The following is a 12,950-nucleotide window of genomic DNA, read 5'->3' on the forward strand; positions in this document are numbered from 1 at the left end:
TATCCTAAGCTTTTTCCTCCTCCCCTGACCTTCACACTCCCCAAGGGCAATCCCACCCACTGCTGGGGCTTCAGCCACCCCTCCCTGCCTGGACCAATTGCAGGGCCCTGGTAACCAATGACCTGGCTGGTTGTCTCAACCAGGACATCCCACAGGAACCTCACACCCACAGTGGCCGAATGGGAACTCACATTCCCCTAAAACTGCTCCTCTCCCTTCCTCCCATCTCAAGGCGCCTCCATTCTCCCGTTTTCCAGGCGTGGAAGATGAGAACCACCCTCCTTACCTCCCTCTCCTTCAAGCCCCCAAATCAGACCTGGCACCAAGCCCTGCTCTGCTCTCTGCCCTCTCCCTTCATCTCCCACCAGATGTCTCTCACATCTCCCTCTGCTCAGATTCCTCTTACAGGAAGCCTTCCTTGACTCTCCTGACAGACTTGGGCTGGCTTTTCCAAGCCAAGGTGTGCCCGGTACAGCCCTCAGTTCAGCAACCACACTAGTGTCCGGCTGCGCATCTGATGGCCCCAGGCTGGTTTCAGAGGTGCAAGGCCAGGGCCTGGTCTCTGGGTCCTGACATCCAGGCTGAGCTCAGCACAGAGAGGCCCCAGGAGAGGTTTCTCAAATCTGGGAACTTATCTTTCTGCTGAATTTTCCCCACTGGTGAGGTCTGGATCTCCCCACAGCCTACAGGCCCCCTGGGGCAAGGGCTGTCTCTGCTCTGCCCTTCTTCAGGGCTTAAAACACATGAGCACTTAGTCCCCTTGTAGAAGACGTTCTAACCTTACATGCATTTTCAAGGAGATGTCACATGGGGCCTGCACATACATATACTCAGACATACAAAAATACACCAAACACACAATCACAGACAGATCCAGGTAAATACTCATGGGCACGCTGGCTCATGGAGGTATGTGAAGATGTGCAGACAGGCTCTCATAGACACAGCTTCCTGGAAGCAGCATGGACTTGGGCCACTGCCTCTCTGTGCATCGAGGGCTCCAGGAGTCAAGGCTGGCTCAGCATGGGATTCTACAGCTGCAGTGCAGGGGTTTGGGGAATGCTTGGCCCTAGAGGACCTCTAACTTCCTCAGCCCTTCCTTCCCTCTCAATTTTCACAAACTCTTCCTCCAGGAAGCCCTCCTTCATCATACCCTTCCTCTCAGTTCTGGGGGAGGAGGCTGACCCCAGAAGGGATGCTGCCTGGATCCTACCTCAATCTTTCCCTTCTCATACGCAAGGGGAGGGCTGCACCAGCCCAGAGCTTTCAGGATCAAGATCCTCTACTTTCCCAGCCCCAGTCCTGCCTCGCCTCCAAATCACAGCTCAAATGTCCCCTCCCAGTAACCCTTGGCAGTTCCCTTTCCCAGATGTGGCACCAGCATTAGAGAGATAAGAACTCAGCACTGGTGAATTCATTTAATCCTCAGGACAAGCTGCTGGGGTCGGTGTTCTCACGCTCCTTTTACAGATGAGAAAGTCATGGCTCAGAGAGACGACATTGACTTCCCCAGGGCCACATAACTGTGCAGCCTTTCTTTTCTTTCCTTGAAATCATCTTCCCAGCCATGACTTCCCTCAGGAGGGAGCACTGGCCTTAGAGTGGGGCTGGGAGTGGGGGACAGACAGCCTGGCAGGGAGGAGCTCTGAGCACCACCGCACCTGGCTGCAGCCACGTGAAGGGCCTGTGGCTGCTCCTTCACCAACTTGCTGTGGGATTTGGGCAAGTCACTGGACCTCAGTTTCCCCACCTGCGATGTGAGGGAGGCTGGATACCACAGCCTTTGGGATAAGTTCCATTTGGATCCTGCAAGGCTGCAGAGAAGGAAGGGTCGTGGGAAGGGGAGACCACAAGGGGTGCAGGGGCTGCTCTCTACAATGGGGTTGGGGCCAGAGGAGGCGGCCACTGGGTGTTCTCCGGCCCTGCTGGCTGCCCCAGGGTTGGCTGCCAGACTCCCCTCCCTTCTGCCAAGGCAGCCACCCTCCCACCCTTCTATCTTCCTCTGTAGGAAAGCCAATCTGAGCAGAGAAAAAAAATGCTGAAGTATCTGATATACTGGAAGGGGTTGGAAAGCAAGACAGGTGGGTGTACAGAGCACATGCAAAGCTGATGTAAACACCCCAGGCAAACACCTGGGTATAAGCTCCATCATTCCTGTCGTCTCCCTACACTTGATCCCAGCCCAGGAGCTCCCCAAGTCCTGCTGATTCCACCTTAGAAGTGGCTCCTCCAGTGGGGCACTCCAGCCCCTAATACCCCAGCCAAGGGCTCCCTGGAACCTACACGGGATCAAACAAACCCCATATACAAAGCCTTTCTCAGTCTGACCTCAACTCTCTTTCCTGGGTTCCTCGTCCTCGCCACAGGGGAGCCCCAGCCACTTGGAGCTAAGTCCCTGCCCCAGCTCCACACCTTTACACAGCTAGTTCCCTCTGCATAGAATGCCTTCCCACTTGCCTCTGCTTGTTGACTCCTATAGATCCCTCAGTACCCAAATGAGAAATGCTGCTGGTTAGTGAACCAGATTCTAAGGTGGTGGGAGTCACATCTTGAAGTCAGCACATCACAAGTGAATTGCATATGGTCCAAATCACCCTTGACTATATATAGCTACCGTTTATTTACAATGCCTAGGCATTGTTCTAGATATTTCCTGTGTTTTGATTCATCTAACGCTTACAACCCTGGCAGACTACATTTCCAAAGACATAAGCAGCAATATCTCCCATCCCATATGCTCTTCTCGTAACTCTGACACTCTAGCCATGGAGAGGTGGGGTCTATGTTATTACCCCCCACTTGAATCTGGGAGGGCTTGGGACTAATGGCTGAAGTGGCACTACAAAAACTTCCAAGGCCAGGTCATCAAATGGGATGCAGCGTCTGCTCATTTAATGGAACACTTCCACTGGAGCCCTGAGCCACCATGCAGACAGTCAGACAAACTGACTGCTCTGAGGCTGCCAGACTGTGGGGAAGTGCAGATGAGCCTGTGGAGAGAAATGAAGCCCTGAGACCATGTGAGTAACCCTGAGCCAGAACCGCTTGGCTGAGCCATCTTAAATGCTGACCTATAGGAACTGGGGGTAATAAAATGATTGTTCTTACATAAAGTCACTAAGTTTGGGGGTGACTGGTTATGTAACAATAGTAACTGGAACATCATTACACCCTCTTTAAAGAGGAAGAATCCAAGGCACAGAGAGGTTAAGCACCTTGCCCAAAGTCACACAGTTGGTAACCAGCAGAGTCAGGATTTGAATCCAGGCAGTTTAGCCCCAGAGTCCACACTATGCACTGCCACATCATACTAGGTTTCTCCAAGGTCTGATTGGTCTCCAGGCCCATGGCAGGCCTCAGGGAGCAGTTGCTGAATAAAGGAGCAAGGGACAGAATAAGCAAAAGAACAGTGGAATGAGTGTAAGAGAAAGCAGAGTGAGCTCCCAGAGCCATGCAAATGAATCTAACATGAGCCCCTTGTCATCTGGAGAAGGCGGTGATCAGAGAAGCCTGGCAGATGCCACCCACCTCTGCCCTTCACAGACGAGCCCGAGATGCTGTCTCCCTGCTCCCCGCCTGCCCCAGCCTGCATGCCGCAGGGTTATCCCCCAGAGAGCCCGTCTCTCCTAAAGACATGGCCTGCGGATCCTGGAGACTGCAGCGAGAAGCTTCCCAGGTGGGGAGGCTGGAGACCTTGGCTGTGTGAACTTGAGCAAGCCCATCTGATCCCAGATGCCCTTGAGTGACACTGTTCTGACTCACCAGATGCTGAGCTGGCCTAGTGGGTGGGGGTTGAGGTGAGCTTCAGTGTGTGGGTCCTATAAACCCCAAAAGAGATGTGTCCCCAGGAGGAAAGTGGATAATGAGAATGAACCTCTCGCCTCCCCTCCACTCACCCGGAGCTCATGCATGCTCGGCATTTTCCTATGCACCATTCCTAATCCTTGCAGCAAGCCCATTAGGCACAAGGGGAAGTGACAAAGGACCTCAGGCTTACCACTCAAGTGATGCTGGTAACCAGGATCTGACCCAGGCCCATTCAGCTTCAAAACTCCCACTCTTTTTACAATAGCAAGTGGTAGAAGCAACTTAAGTATCTATTGACGAACAAATGGATAAACAACACGTGGTATACATGTACAATGTCATGTTATTTGGTCTTAAAAAGTAAGGAAATCTTGTCACACGTTAACAACATGGATGAACCGCGAAGACATTATGCCAAGTGAAATAATCTGCTTGCAAAAAGACAAACACTGCTGTTCCACTTATCTGAGGCATTTAGAGCAGTCAAATCCACTGAAACAGAAAGTAGAGTGGCGGCGGCCAGGGGCAGGTGTGGGCACGGGGAGCTGTTGTTTAGCCGGTATAGTTTCAGGTTTTTGAGATGAAAAAGTTCTAGAAATCTGTTGTTGCAACAATGTGAATATAGTTAACACTAGTAAACTATACACTTAAACATGATTAAGATGGTAAATTTTAAGTTATGTGTTTGCTTTTTAACCACAGTTAACAAAATTCCCACTCTTGGTGTAGAGAGGGAGATGAGGAGGGGCTTTAGTGGCGAGAATCCAGGCAGGCTTCACAGAAGAGGGGACATTTGAGTTGGGCAGGATTTGGGCAAGCATACTTGAGTTTGGGGCACTACAGACAGAGCCTTGGCCTTTGGCCCTTGCCTCCCGGCCTCCATTCCAGGATCCAGCTGACTCCATCCCTCAGTCCACCCCAGGCTCCCCACACAGTGACCCACAGGGGAGCAGGCACTGGCCTGGACTAAAGAAGGGATTTCTTGAACCCCTACTACGTGCTCCCAGACCCCCTTACTTAGTGACCTTGGGCCAGTCCCTGTCCTTCTGGGGCCTCAATTTTCCAGTCTGTACAATCAGAAGGTCACCCAGGATTCCTTCCAATTCTCACACTGGGAATAATCTCTGAGGAGGAGGGGAGATGGGAGGCATCAGGAAACTGCAGAGAGTTGGGACCAGGACACTCCTAGTCAAAAGACCAGGAATCATGATCCTGCCTCAGGTGTCCTCTGCCCACTTCCCAGAAGGGGACTGTGAGACCCAAGGGGGTTTGGTTTCACTCCAACTCTACCAACAGGTGCTCACACCTACCATGTTTGGGACAAGATCACCATCTCCCCTCTTAGCCCAGTACTGGAGTAACATAAGGTAAAGCACAATTCACTGCCCTGGAGACAAAGTCCTCCATGCCCAGGGCTCTTTCCAAGAATTCTGACTGTTACCTCTCCTCGGACTCAGGAATCCTTTGTCCCCAGAAAGAACAAGGTAGGACAGTCCCTGGTTCCAAGCCCAGATCTGCCAAATACTAGCTGGGCTTCAATGTCCTGGTCTGCACTGTGGGGACAAGCGTGCCTCCCGAAGCACCCCTGGGAGGGTTAGAGGAGGCAAGGGCACAAAATGCTGAGCCCAGGGTCTGGCATACAATAGGTGCTTAATAAATGTCCACTATCATCCGCTCTCTCTTTGAAGACAAAGCCATTTTCATCCATCTGTTTGTTCCACTCAGAGCTGGTTTGTTTGTTTGAATTCTTCCCAGAAGAGATTTTCCCCAGCGTTCCAGGGGGAATGCTGAGTGATGCTCCCCAGCTAGCCCCAGGGAGAAGGGAGGAGCAATGAGCTTTACTTGATGGAAAAAGTAAAATTATCGTCACATGGAAACGGGAGTGAAGTCCTGGGGAAGCCCGGAGGCTGCCCCAGTACCCTTCACCCACTCTCTCCTTCCGCCACCTAGGAGGACCCACAGTGGCCCCAGGTCCTGCTTCCTAAGCTCCCCAAGGCCTGTCTGGGAGGCCTGATATGATCAGGCTGCTACTTAAATCACACAAAGCCTTCTCTATTCTTAGCTGACCAGGGGCGTAGCTCCCTCCCAGCTGCCTGTCAGCGCCACCAGCCCCAGTGGTGTGGACCTGGGGGTCAGTCATGACCACAAGGAGGTGGTGGGTGACCTGACTGAAGCCTGAGCCCTGCACGAGAGGGCTGCAGAGTGAGCTTCCACCCTGGGGTATCCAGGGCGGCTGCCTAGGCTGGATGGAGATCCAGATCAGATGACCCCTAAGGCCACTTCTGAGTCCAGCCTGCTTCTCAAAGTCTTGATTTCAAAGGGCCAAGAGTCTAAGGTTCCATGATCCAGTGCTTCCAAGATTTGGGAATAGAACGATTCTGTAGCTCTAGAGGATAAGTTTCTGAGATGCTAACAAAGATCTGCCACTGGGCTCTAGCATGTGCACCTCCTCTTTCTCTTAAGAAGCAGAGGATGGCGGGCTCTATCCTGACTCTGGGGCCCCTGGCACAAGCCACACACACAGCCCTGGTGGACTCAGCTGCTCCCCCTCCCCCCAGATCTGCTGGGGGCAGGAGTTCCTGGGGCACTTCTGGACCCTGCAGGAGAAACTGGGAAAGGAGGAGAGGACAGGTAGAAGCTGCCCTGAGGCCCACCATCGCCAGACACTGCTGGGCAGGGCGTCCATTATAACTGTGTGCCCTGTGCAGGCAGGGCCACCGTAATCCCATCAGGCAGGCTTAGGGAGGCTCTGTGATCTGCCCAAGATCAAGGCTGGGATGTGGAGGAGCCAGGGTGAGAACCCCAGGCCTGGCTGACTTCAGAGATCATTCCTGGCTTCACACTGCTTTGCTTCAGCCCACAGCTTCCCAGGACCACCTCTCCCAACGTCCTCTTTTAGATGGAAAACCAAAGTCCAGACAGAGAAAGGGCTCAAGGTCACAGAGAATTCTGGGGGCAGAGCCAGGCAGAACTGTTTCCACTGACTGTCCCTCATCCCTTGACCATGTCCCTGCCACTGATCCTTCCCTGGATTCCCGCTCTCTGCCCACCCGGAAGCAGGCTCCAGGGGCAGAGCTGTCTCCTGCTCCCTCAGTTCCCAGCACAGCAACTGCTCCATGGGGTCATCTGAGGGACGAGCTGAGAATCAGGGGATGGGACAGTGGGTCACAGCCTCCTGCCCAAGGCTGGCCAGCTGAGCATAGGGCTGACAAGGTCTGGCTAGGGCTGACCTGACACGTGTGGGGAGTTCATGGGGGTGCTTGTCAGGCTAATTAACCCCCCCCCCCCAACTAAGGAAAGCACATCAGGCTGTACTTGGCTGGCTTTCACAGAGCCTGCTGGTCACCGGAACAGGGAGCAAATGCAGCCTCGGCTTCCAGAGCCACTGGCCGGCAACCCGGGCGCCCTCCCAGACGCCCCCGAATGCCTACTATGCATCAGTAGTGCTTTTACTCTGATAATTTTACAGGTAATTTCTCATCTGAATCTCACAACCTTGAGAGTTAGGAGTCCTTTATCTCCCTTTCACAGGAACAAGGAGGTCAGGGACTCACCCTAGGTACTGGTAAGCATGCAAAGTCAGGACTTGCACCCAGGGCTGCCGGGCTGCCAAGACTCACCTGGTCCCAGAGGGAAGTTCTCCAGGGCCCCGGGGAGCTGGAGCCTCCTCTGCTGGGCTCATCAGTGTGAGAATGTGTCTAAGCTGCACTGACCATTTTTGAGGAGCTTAGAGAAATTTCCTTTCTTGCTTAGAAGGATCACAGATCAAGTATATAAAAACCCAGTTTCTTTGCTCTGGGCTGGAATTAGATCCTATCTGCAAATCGGTGGCCTAATACGTGCCCGGCACCCTACTAGGTGTCACACCCACTGGGTGGTTTGATTTGACTTCATACCAGCCTTGAGGTTAGCCTAGGCTGAGCCTCAGACTGGCCATGTTACAAATGCAAGGTTGCACAGGCATGGGGTAGAGCTAGGACAGAACTCCAGGCACGTCAGGCCTCTGTAAGATGGGGGAGAACAGACTGCGCTTTTTTTTTTCTTAAATGGCTTAAGTTTATGCTGCTACTCCACTATATCCTTCTCCCTGCCAGCCTCCCCCCACCCTAAACCAACACAAGAAGAGGGAACATCTGTCATGCCTCTGGGTGCCAGCCGAGCCCAGCTGTTTGCCCACGACCCTGGCCCTGGTGGGGCCAGGAAACCATCTGGGAGCCGCTCAGGAACAAGGGCATTGAGAGGAGCCCTCAGAACTCTTGGGAAAAGGATGCTTGGCACAGCCCAGCCCTGTCCCCCATACCCCATCCTGGGCAAGGGTGGCTTTGACCAAGCACTCTGTGTGGCAGGTTGTGGCCCCCTAGAGTGGGCAGCCCAGGCCCTGCTGAAATAAAGAAGCATCCACACCAGAGATCTGAGTTGCTCCCACTGACACCTCTTGGGAAGTGGAAAGGATGGAGGTGACAGTCTTGTTCTGCCTCTTAGGCCCTATCTATTGTTGCCCCTGCCCCAGGGACACAGGCCAGAGTCCCTTGTACAAAAACCAGCTCTGTTGGACCCAGGCTGTGCACAGAACAGACAATCTGGGGAGGGTCAGTTCCTGACATCTGCCCCTACCCTTCCCCAGAGGCCAGACCCAAAACTCGAAGGCCTCTGGGGCACAGCTGGGGAGGGGCAGTGTCTGGTCGCAGGGCCCAGAGCAGTTTCTCCTCCTGTTGGAATGCACACACACAGGAGTGCAAACACACAGGTCTGGCCTGCAGGTGCAACCTGTACATAATTCATGGGCTCCTATTGCTTTGGCCTGGATAAAGTGTACCAAACAGGAGAATCCCGCAACAGGGAGCACTTCTGGGAAACGGGTGAGCAGGCCAGAGGGCTGGGGGATTATAGAAATCAAACAAATGAATACCACCAATAACAAGAGCTGTTTACATATGTGGGGTCAGCTATCGGCTTTCACAAATTTCATGTGATTGAATCTTCCGAAAAGCCTAGTGTGGGAGTTAATATTGTTCCCATTTTACAGATGAGGAAACTGAGGCTCAAAGGTTAAGTAACTTAGCCATGTTCACACAGAAGGAAGAAGCAGAACTTCTTACCCTGCACACAACCCTCAACCCCAGCCTGGCTCAGCTCCACCCCGCAGCCCTCAGTCATAGTCTGGGGCCTTAGATGAACCATCAGTGAAGACACCAGAGCACTTCATCCTGAGCTCAGCAGGCTAACTGCTGAAGCAAGAGAGAATGAGGATTGAATTTCTCCAGCAGAGCCAGCCTGACCTCCACTCCAGCAAATGTTTGCCCCCCACCCAGGGAGCCTCTGGACCCTGCCCAGCCAGGTAGCCCAGTGGACCTCAAGACTGGGGGAATAATGGTCTGAGCTCCCCCTGCACACATGCCAAGAAACCTGAAATCCCTTCAGAGCTGGAAGGGACATGCTAAGTGACCTTGCCCAACCATAAGCATGAGGAACTCAAGATCCAGAGCAGGGAAGGACTTGTCCAAGATCCCATAATGGAGGAGCCCAGACAGTCCACCATCCTACCGGGCATCAGCTAGGTGCTGGGGACACTGGGATGAATGGCCTGGCCTCAAAGCACCCTAGTCAGGGGGGCACCCACTCAGCTGGTGTTCAGACCCTTGTGATCTGCCCCAGCCAGCTTCTCCAGCCCCATCTCCAGTGACCCCTGCTTTCCTCCCTCCGACCCCATCACCTCAGGCTCCCACAGTGCCCTGATGTGTAACCCACTTGTTGCTACCTCTGTATGTTTGTTCCAGGCTGTTGCTTTTCCAAGAACGCCTTTCCCAGCTGGCCAGAACCTGCCCACCCCCCTTCAATCCCCATGGTAACCTCAGCTCTGCTTTGCAGAGCCTCACCCAAGTTCCCCGACCCCCAGCTCAGGCTGACAGAGTGCTCCCTCCCTTCCTCCCTCCTTCCCTCTTCTGAGCCCCTCACCCCCAACACCTCCTGACAATATCTGTGCACTCTGCCCAGGGTAGCTGTCCCTGGAACTGTCTCCCTTACGCCCCTCAGGACCTGGGACTAAAGATCCCCCCAATCGAGTAACTGTGGCACCCCCACCTACCTGCCACGAAGACTTGGAACAATGGAAAAACCCACTTCTTCCTTTTAAGGCTTATATTTGTCTTTTTAAAAAAAAAAAAAAAACCTTAGTGGGCACGGGAAAATGAAATGGAAGGTTCTTAGATGCGTCTTGGCATTTCCAAACGCTGGCTCTGTGCCTGGCACACAGGAGATGTCTGAGATATGTTCCTTTGGTGGATTAAAGAATCAAAGTATCTCTACCGTCTACTCCCCCCACCCCTACCTGAAACTCCACCATTATTACCAATTCTTTCTTGGGGCTAAACAGTGCTCCCTGGGTTCCTCTCTCAAAATGCAAGCTGCCCTGGGAAAGAAATGAGCTCTAGCTGGAGGCTTCCTTGAAAAATGGGAAAGTTAAGGTCTGCTGATCAGCCCTCTGAAGTGTTATCTCTGGGCTATCAGTCACAGACCCTGCTCTGTGACAAAGGAGCTGCGTGTTCACACAGGCTTGGGAACGTTTGGTGGCACCAGGCCACCTGCTGGGTATCCCTCATTCGTATCAACCTATTAAAGGCCCTGAGAAGTCCTGTTTTGACTTACGTGAACTCGTGAACTCGAATTTTCCATATCTGTATGTGCCTTAGGACCCATTACCATCCCAGGGAACCAGGGCTCCCCAGAGCACAGTCTGGGAGGTGTGGACTAGATGGCGTGCCCAAGTCCAATGCAGGACATGCATGTGCACTATAGGGTATTTGTGGCTGGCACCCAGCCAAGCCCATACTTCCCTGCGCTGATCATTCTACAGAGGCAGAAGGTCCCACCCAAACCACCAACAACACTTCTTTGTGACAGAGCACTAAATGAATGGGGGCATCGTGCAGCTGCAAACAGAGCACAGAGGATGGAACAGGTAACAGGCCAGGCTGGAGACCCCAGTTCCCATTGCCATGCTGTGCTCACTGCTGGCCACTGGGCAGGGGACCTCCTCCTGCTGAGCTCTGCTTTCACTGTCTGCAAAACAGAGATAATGCTGTTCTCAGGGCTGTTGTGAAAATGCGGTGTGGTACTGCAGGCAGAAGCAGATTATAAACTGTAAAGTCCTGTACTGGCATTTGCTATATACATCATTATTTCCCTGCATGTGCTGCCAGGAGGGTGTGTCAAGTTTTGATTGCTCACAAGCCACTGCAGAGGTCCTCCAATCAGGATGGACAGATTGGATGGATGGAAGGAAGGAATCCCTAGTAAAACCTGGGATCAACAAATGGCTGGTTGAATAGTTATGCATGAATGAATCAATGAACCAATTCCAATAAACTCAACTGCTCCATTTCTTAGTCAACTGGTAGAAGAAGCAAATTAGGAAATATCCACAATAAGAGCAAGAGAGGAAGAAAAGAGGTGCTGGGCTGCTGGAGGCGGGTCTGCGGGCAGCAGAATGAAGGGTCGGGGTGAAAAAAGGCAGAAACCTACAAAGTCAGAAAATGGTGCTGAAGGGGCACAGCAGCCCAGGGTCACTGGGTGCAGGGACAGCTGGTCTCCCAGCAGAGCAGTCAGTGTTCACAAGGCCCACCCCTGAGAGGTTAAACTGTGGGCGTCATGCTGAGAAAGGAAGTAATCAATTCTTTTCACAAAGATTTCTATCCAAAACTATAAAAGGGTTGTTTTTAAAAGGAATAGGGAACAGAAGGAAGCCTTAGGGACGCAAGCCTCAGCTGTCTGAAAAAATACTTACATTTTTTTCCCTTTTTTTATTTTGTTTTGGATTTTGAGGGGGAGGGGGTGGTAATTAGTTTTTTTTTTTTTTAATGGAGGTACTGGGGATTGAACCCAGGACCCCATGCTTACTAAGCAAGCACTCCACCACTGAGCTATACCCTCCTTGCTTCCTTACATTTTTATACTAACTTATCAACATATTCATGCACAGGACAAACATTTTTAAAGTGCCTCCTGTGTGCCAGGCAAGTGCTATTAGGTGCTGGGGGAGGGGGACACAAGGCCTCATCAGACAGTGTCACACATCAAAGACTTGGATAGATAAATGAGGTGCTGGGTCACTTGAGGAAAGAGTAGGTGATGGAGGGAAACAAAAAAGCCGTAGACAGGAAGCTTGGAGGACCAAACTAAATCCCCACATGACCTCAGGCAAGTCACCCTCATTCCCTGAGTCTCCATGTTCCTGTCCATCAAATGGGGCATATAACAAAAATCACAGAAGCTACTACATTGCACCAGGCACTAGACCAGTGGTTACAGACCTTGTCTCACCTCATGTACACAGCCAGCAAGACAGCTGTTGCTTTACTTTGTGGGGGAAGATGGTCCCTTTCACAGATGAGCAAACTGAGGCTCAGCTGGTTACTTGTATGCCCAAGGGCAGAGCTGGTGAGAGCCGGAATTTAACCCCAGGTTTGTCTGACTCCAGAGCTCACTGTCTCCTACCTTCCCCAACACGTCCCGCACTGCTCTCACAGATTGCCATGAGGATTCGGTGACATCATGGATATCAAACTGCTTTGTAAAGGTAAACGATCTTGTCTCCAAAGCCAACAAGAAATCAGTCTCAACCCTCTATGAAAGCAAACGCTGAAGTTCACAGGGCACTCAGATCTGGCAGCAGCCCAGGACTCCTGGTTCCTGATCCCTCCACCTCCTTGGCCCCAGCAGCGCCAGGAGCCTCATCTAACTCTACACAGCCCATGGGGCCCCTCTCAGAAACGACCTCATTCCTGACCATCCACCTCCGCTGCCCCACTATGCTCGACACCTCCAGGCTCCTTCACCCCACCACTGGGCCAGTTGCCTCATCGATCAGAGCCTAGGGTTTCCCACCCACAAAATGAGGGATTAAAGCAGAACTCACGTAGGAAAGGATCTGCTCCAAAGAGGGACTCACAAATATGACTGAACTTTTGTTGGATGAGTTTAACTGGGTGGGTAGGACGAAATCCAGGCTCTCAAAATCCCTGGCTGAGGAGGAAGGCACTACCCCACCCACAAGGAATCCTCCACTGTACCTTAAACTCCTCACCTGGCCTGAGAGGTGAACTCAGCTCCTACCACCACTACCACCACCAGCAGGACCCTAATCT

At 52.5% G+C, this 12,950-nt stretch overlaps 1 protein-coding gene across 4 annotated transcripts in view; it reads right to left on the minus strand.

Moving 5' to 3' along the window:
- GDPD5 (glycerophosphodiester phosphodiesterase domain containing 5) overlaps window positions 1-12,950 on the minus strand; it is an 82,924-nt gene that overhangs the window by 58,240 nt on the left and 11,734 nt on the right. The window lies entirely within an intron of this gene.

This window comes from Camelus ferus, chromosome 10 (genome assembly GCF_009834535.1).
Source record: "Camelus ferus isolate YT-003-E chromosome 10, BCGSAC_Cfer_1.0, whole genome shotgun sequence".
Lineage (NCBI taxonomy): Eukaryota > Metazoa > Chordata > Mammalia > Artiodactyla > Camelidae > Camelus > Camelus ferus.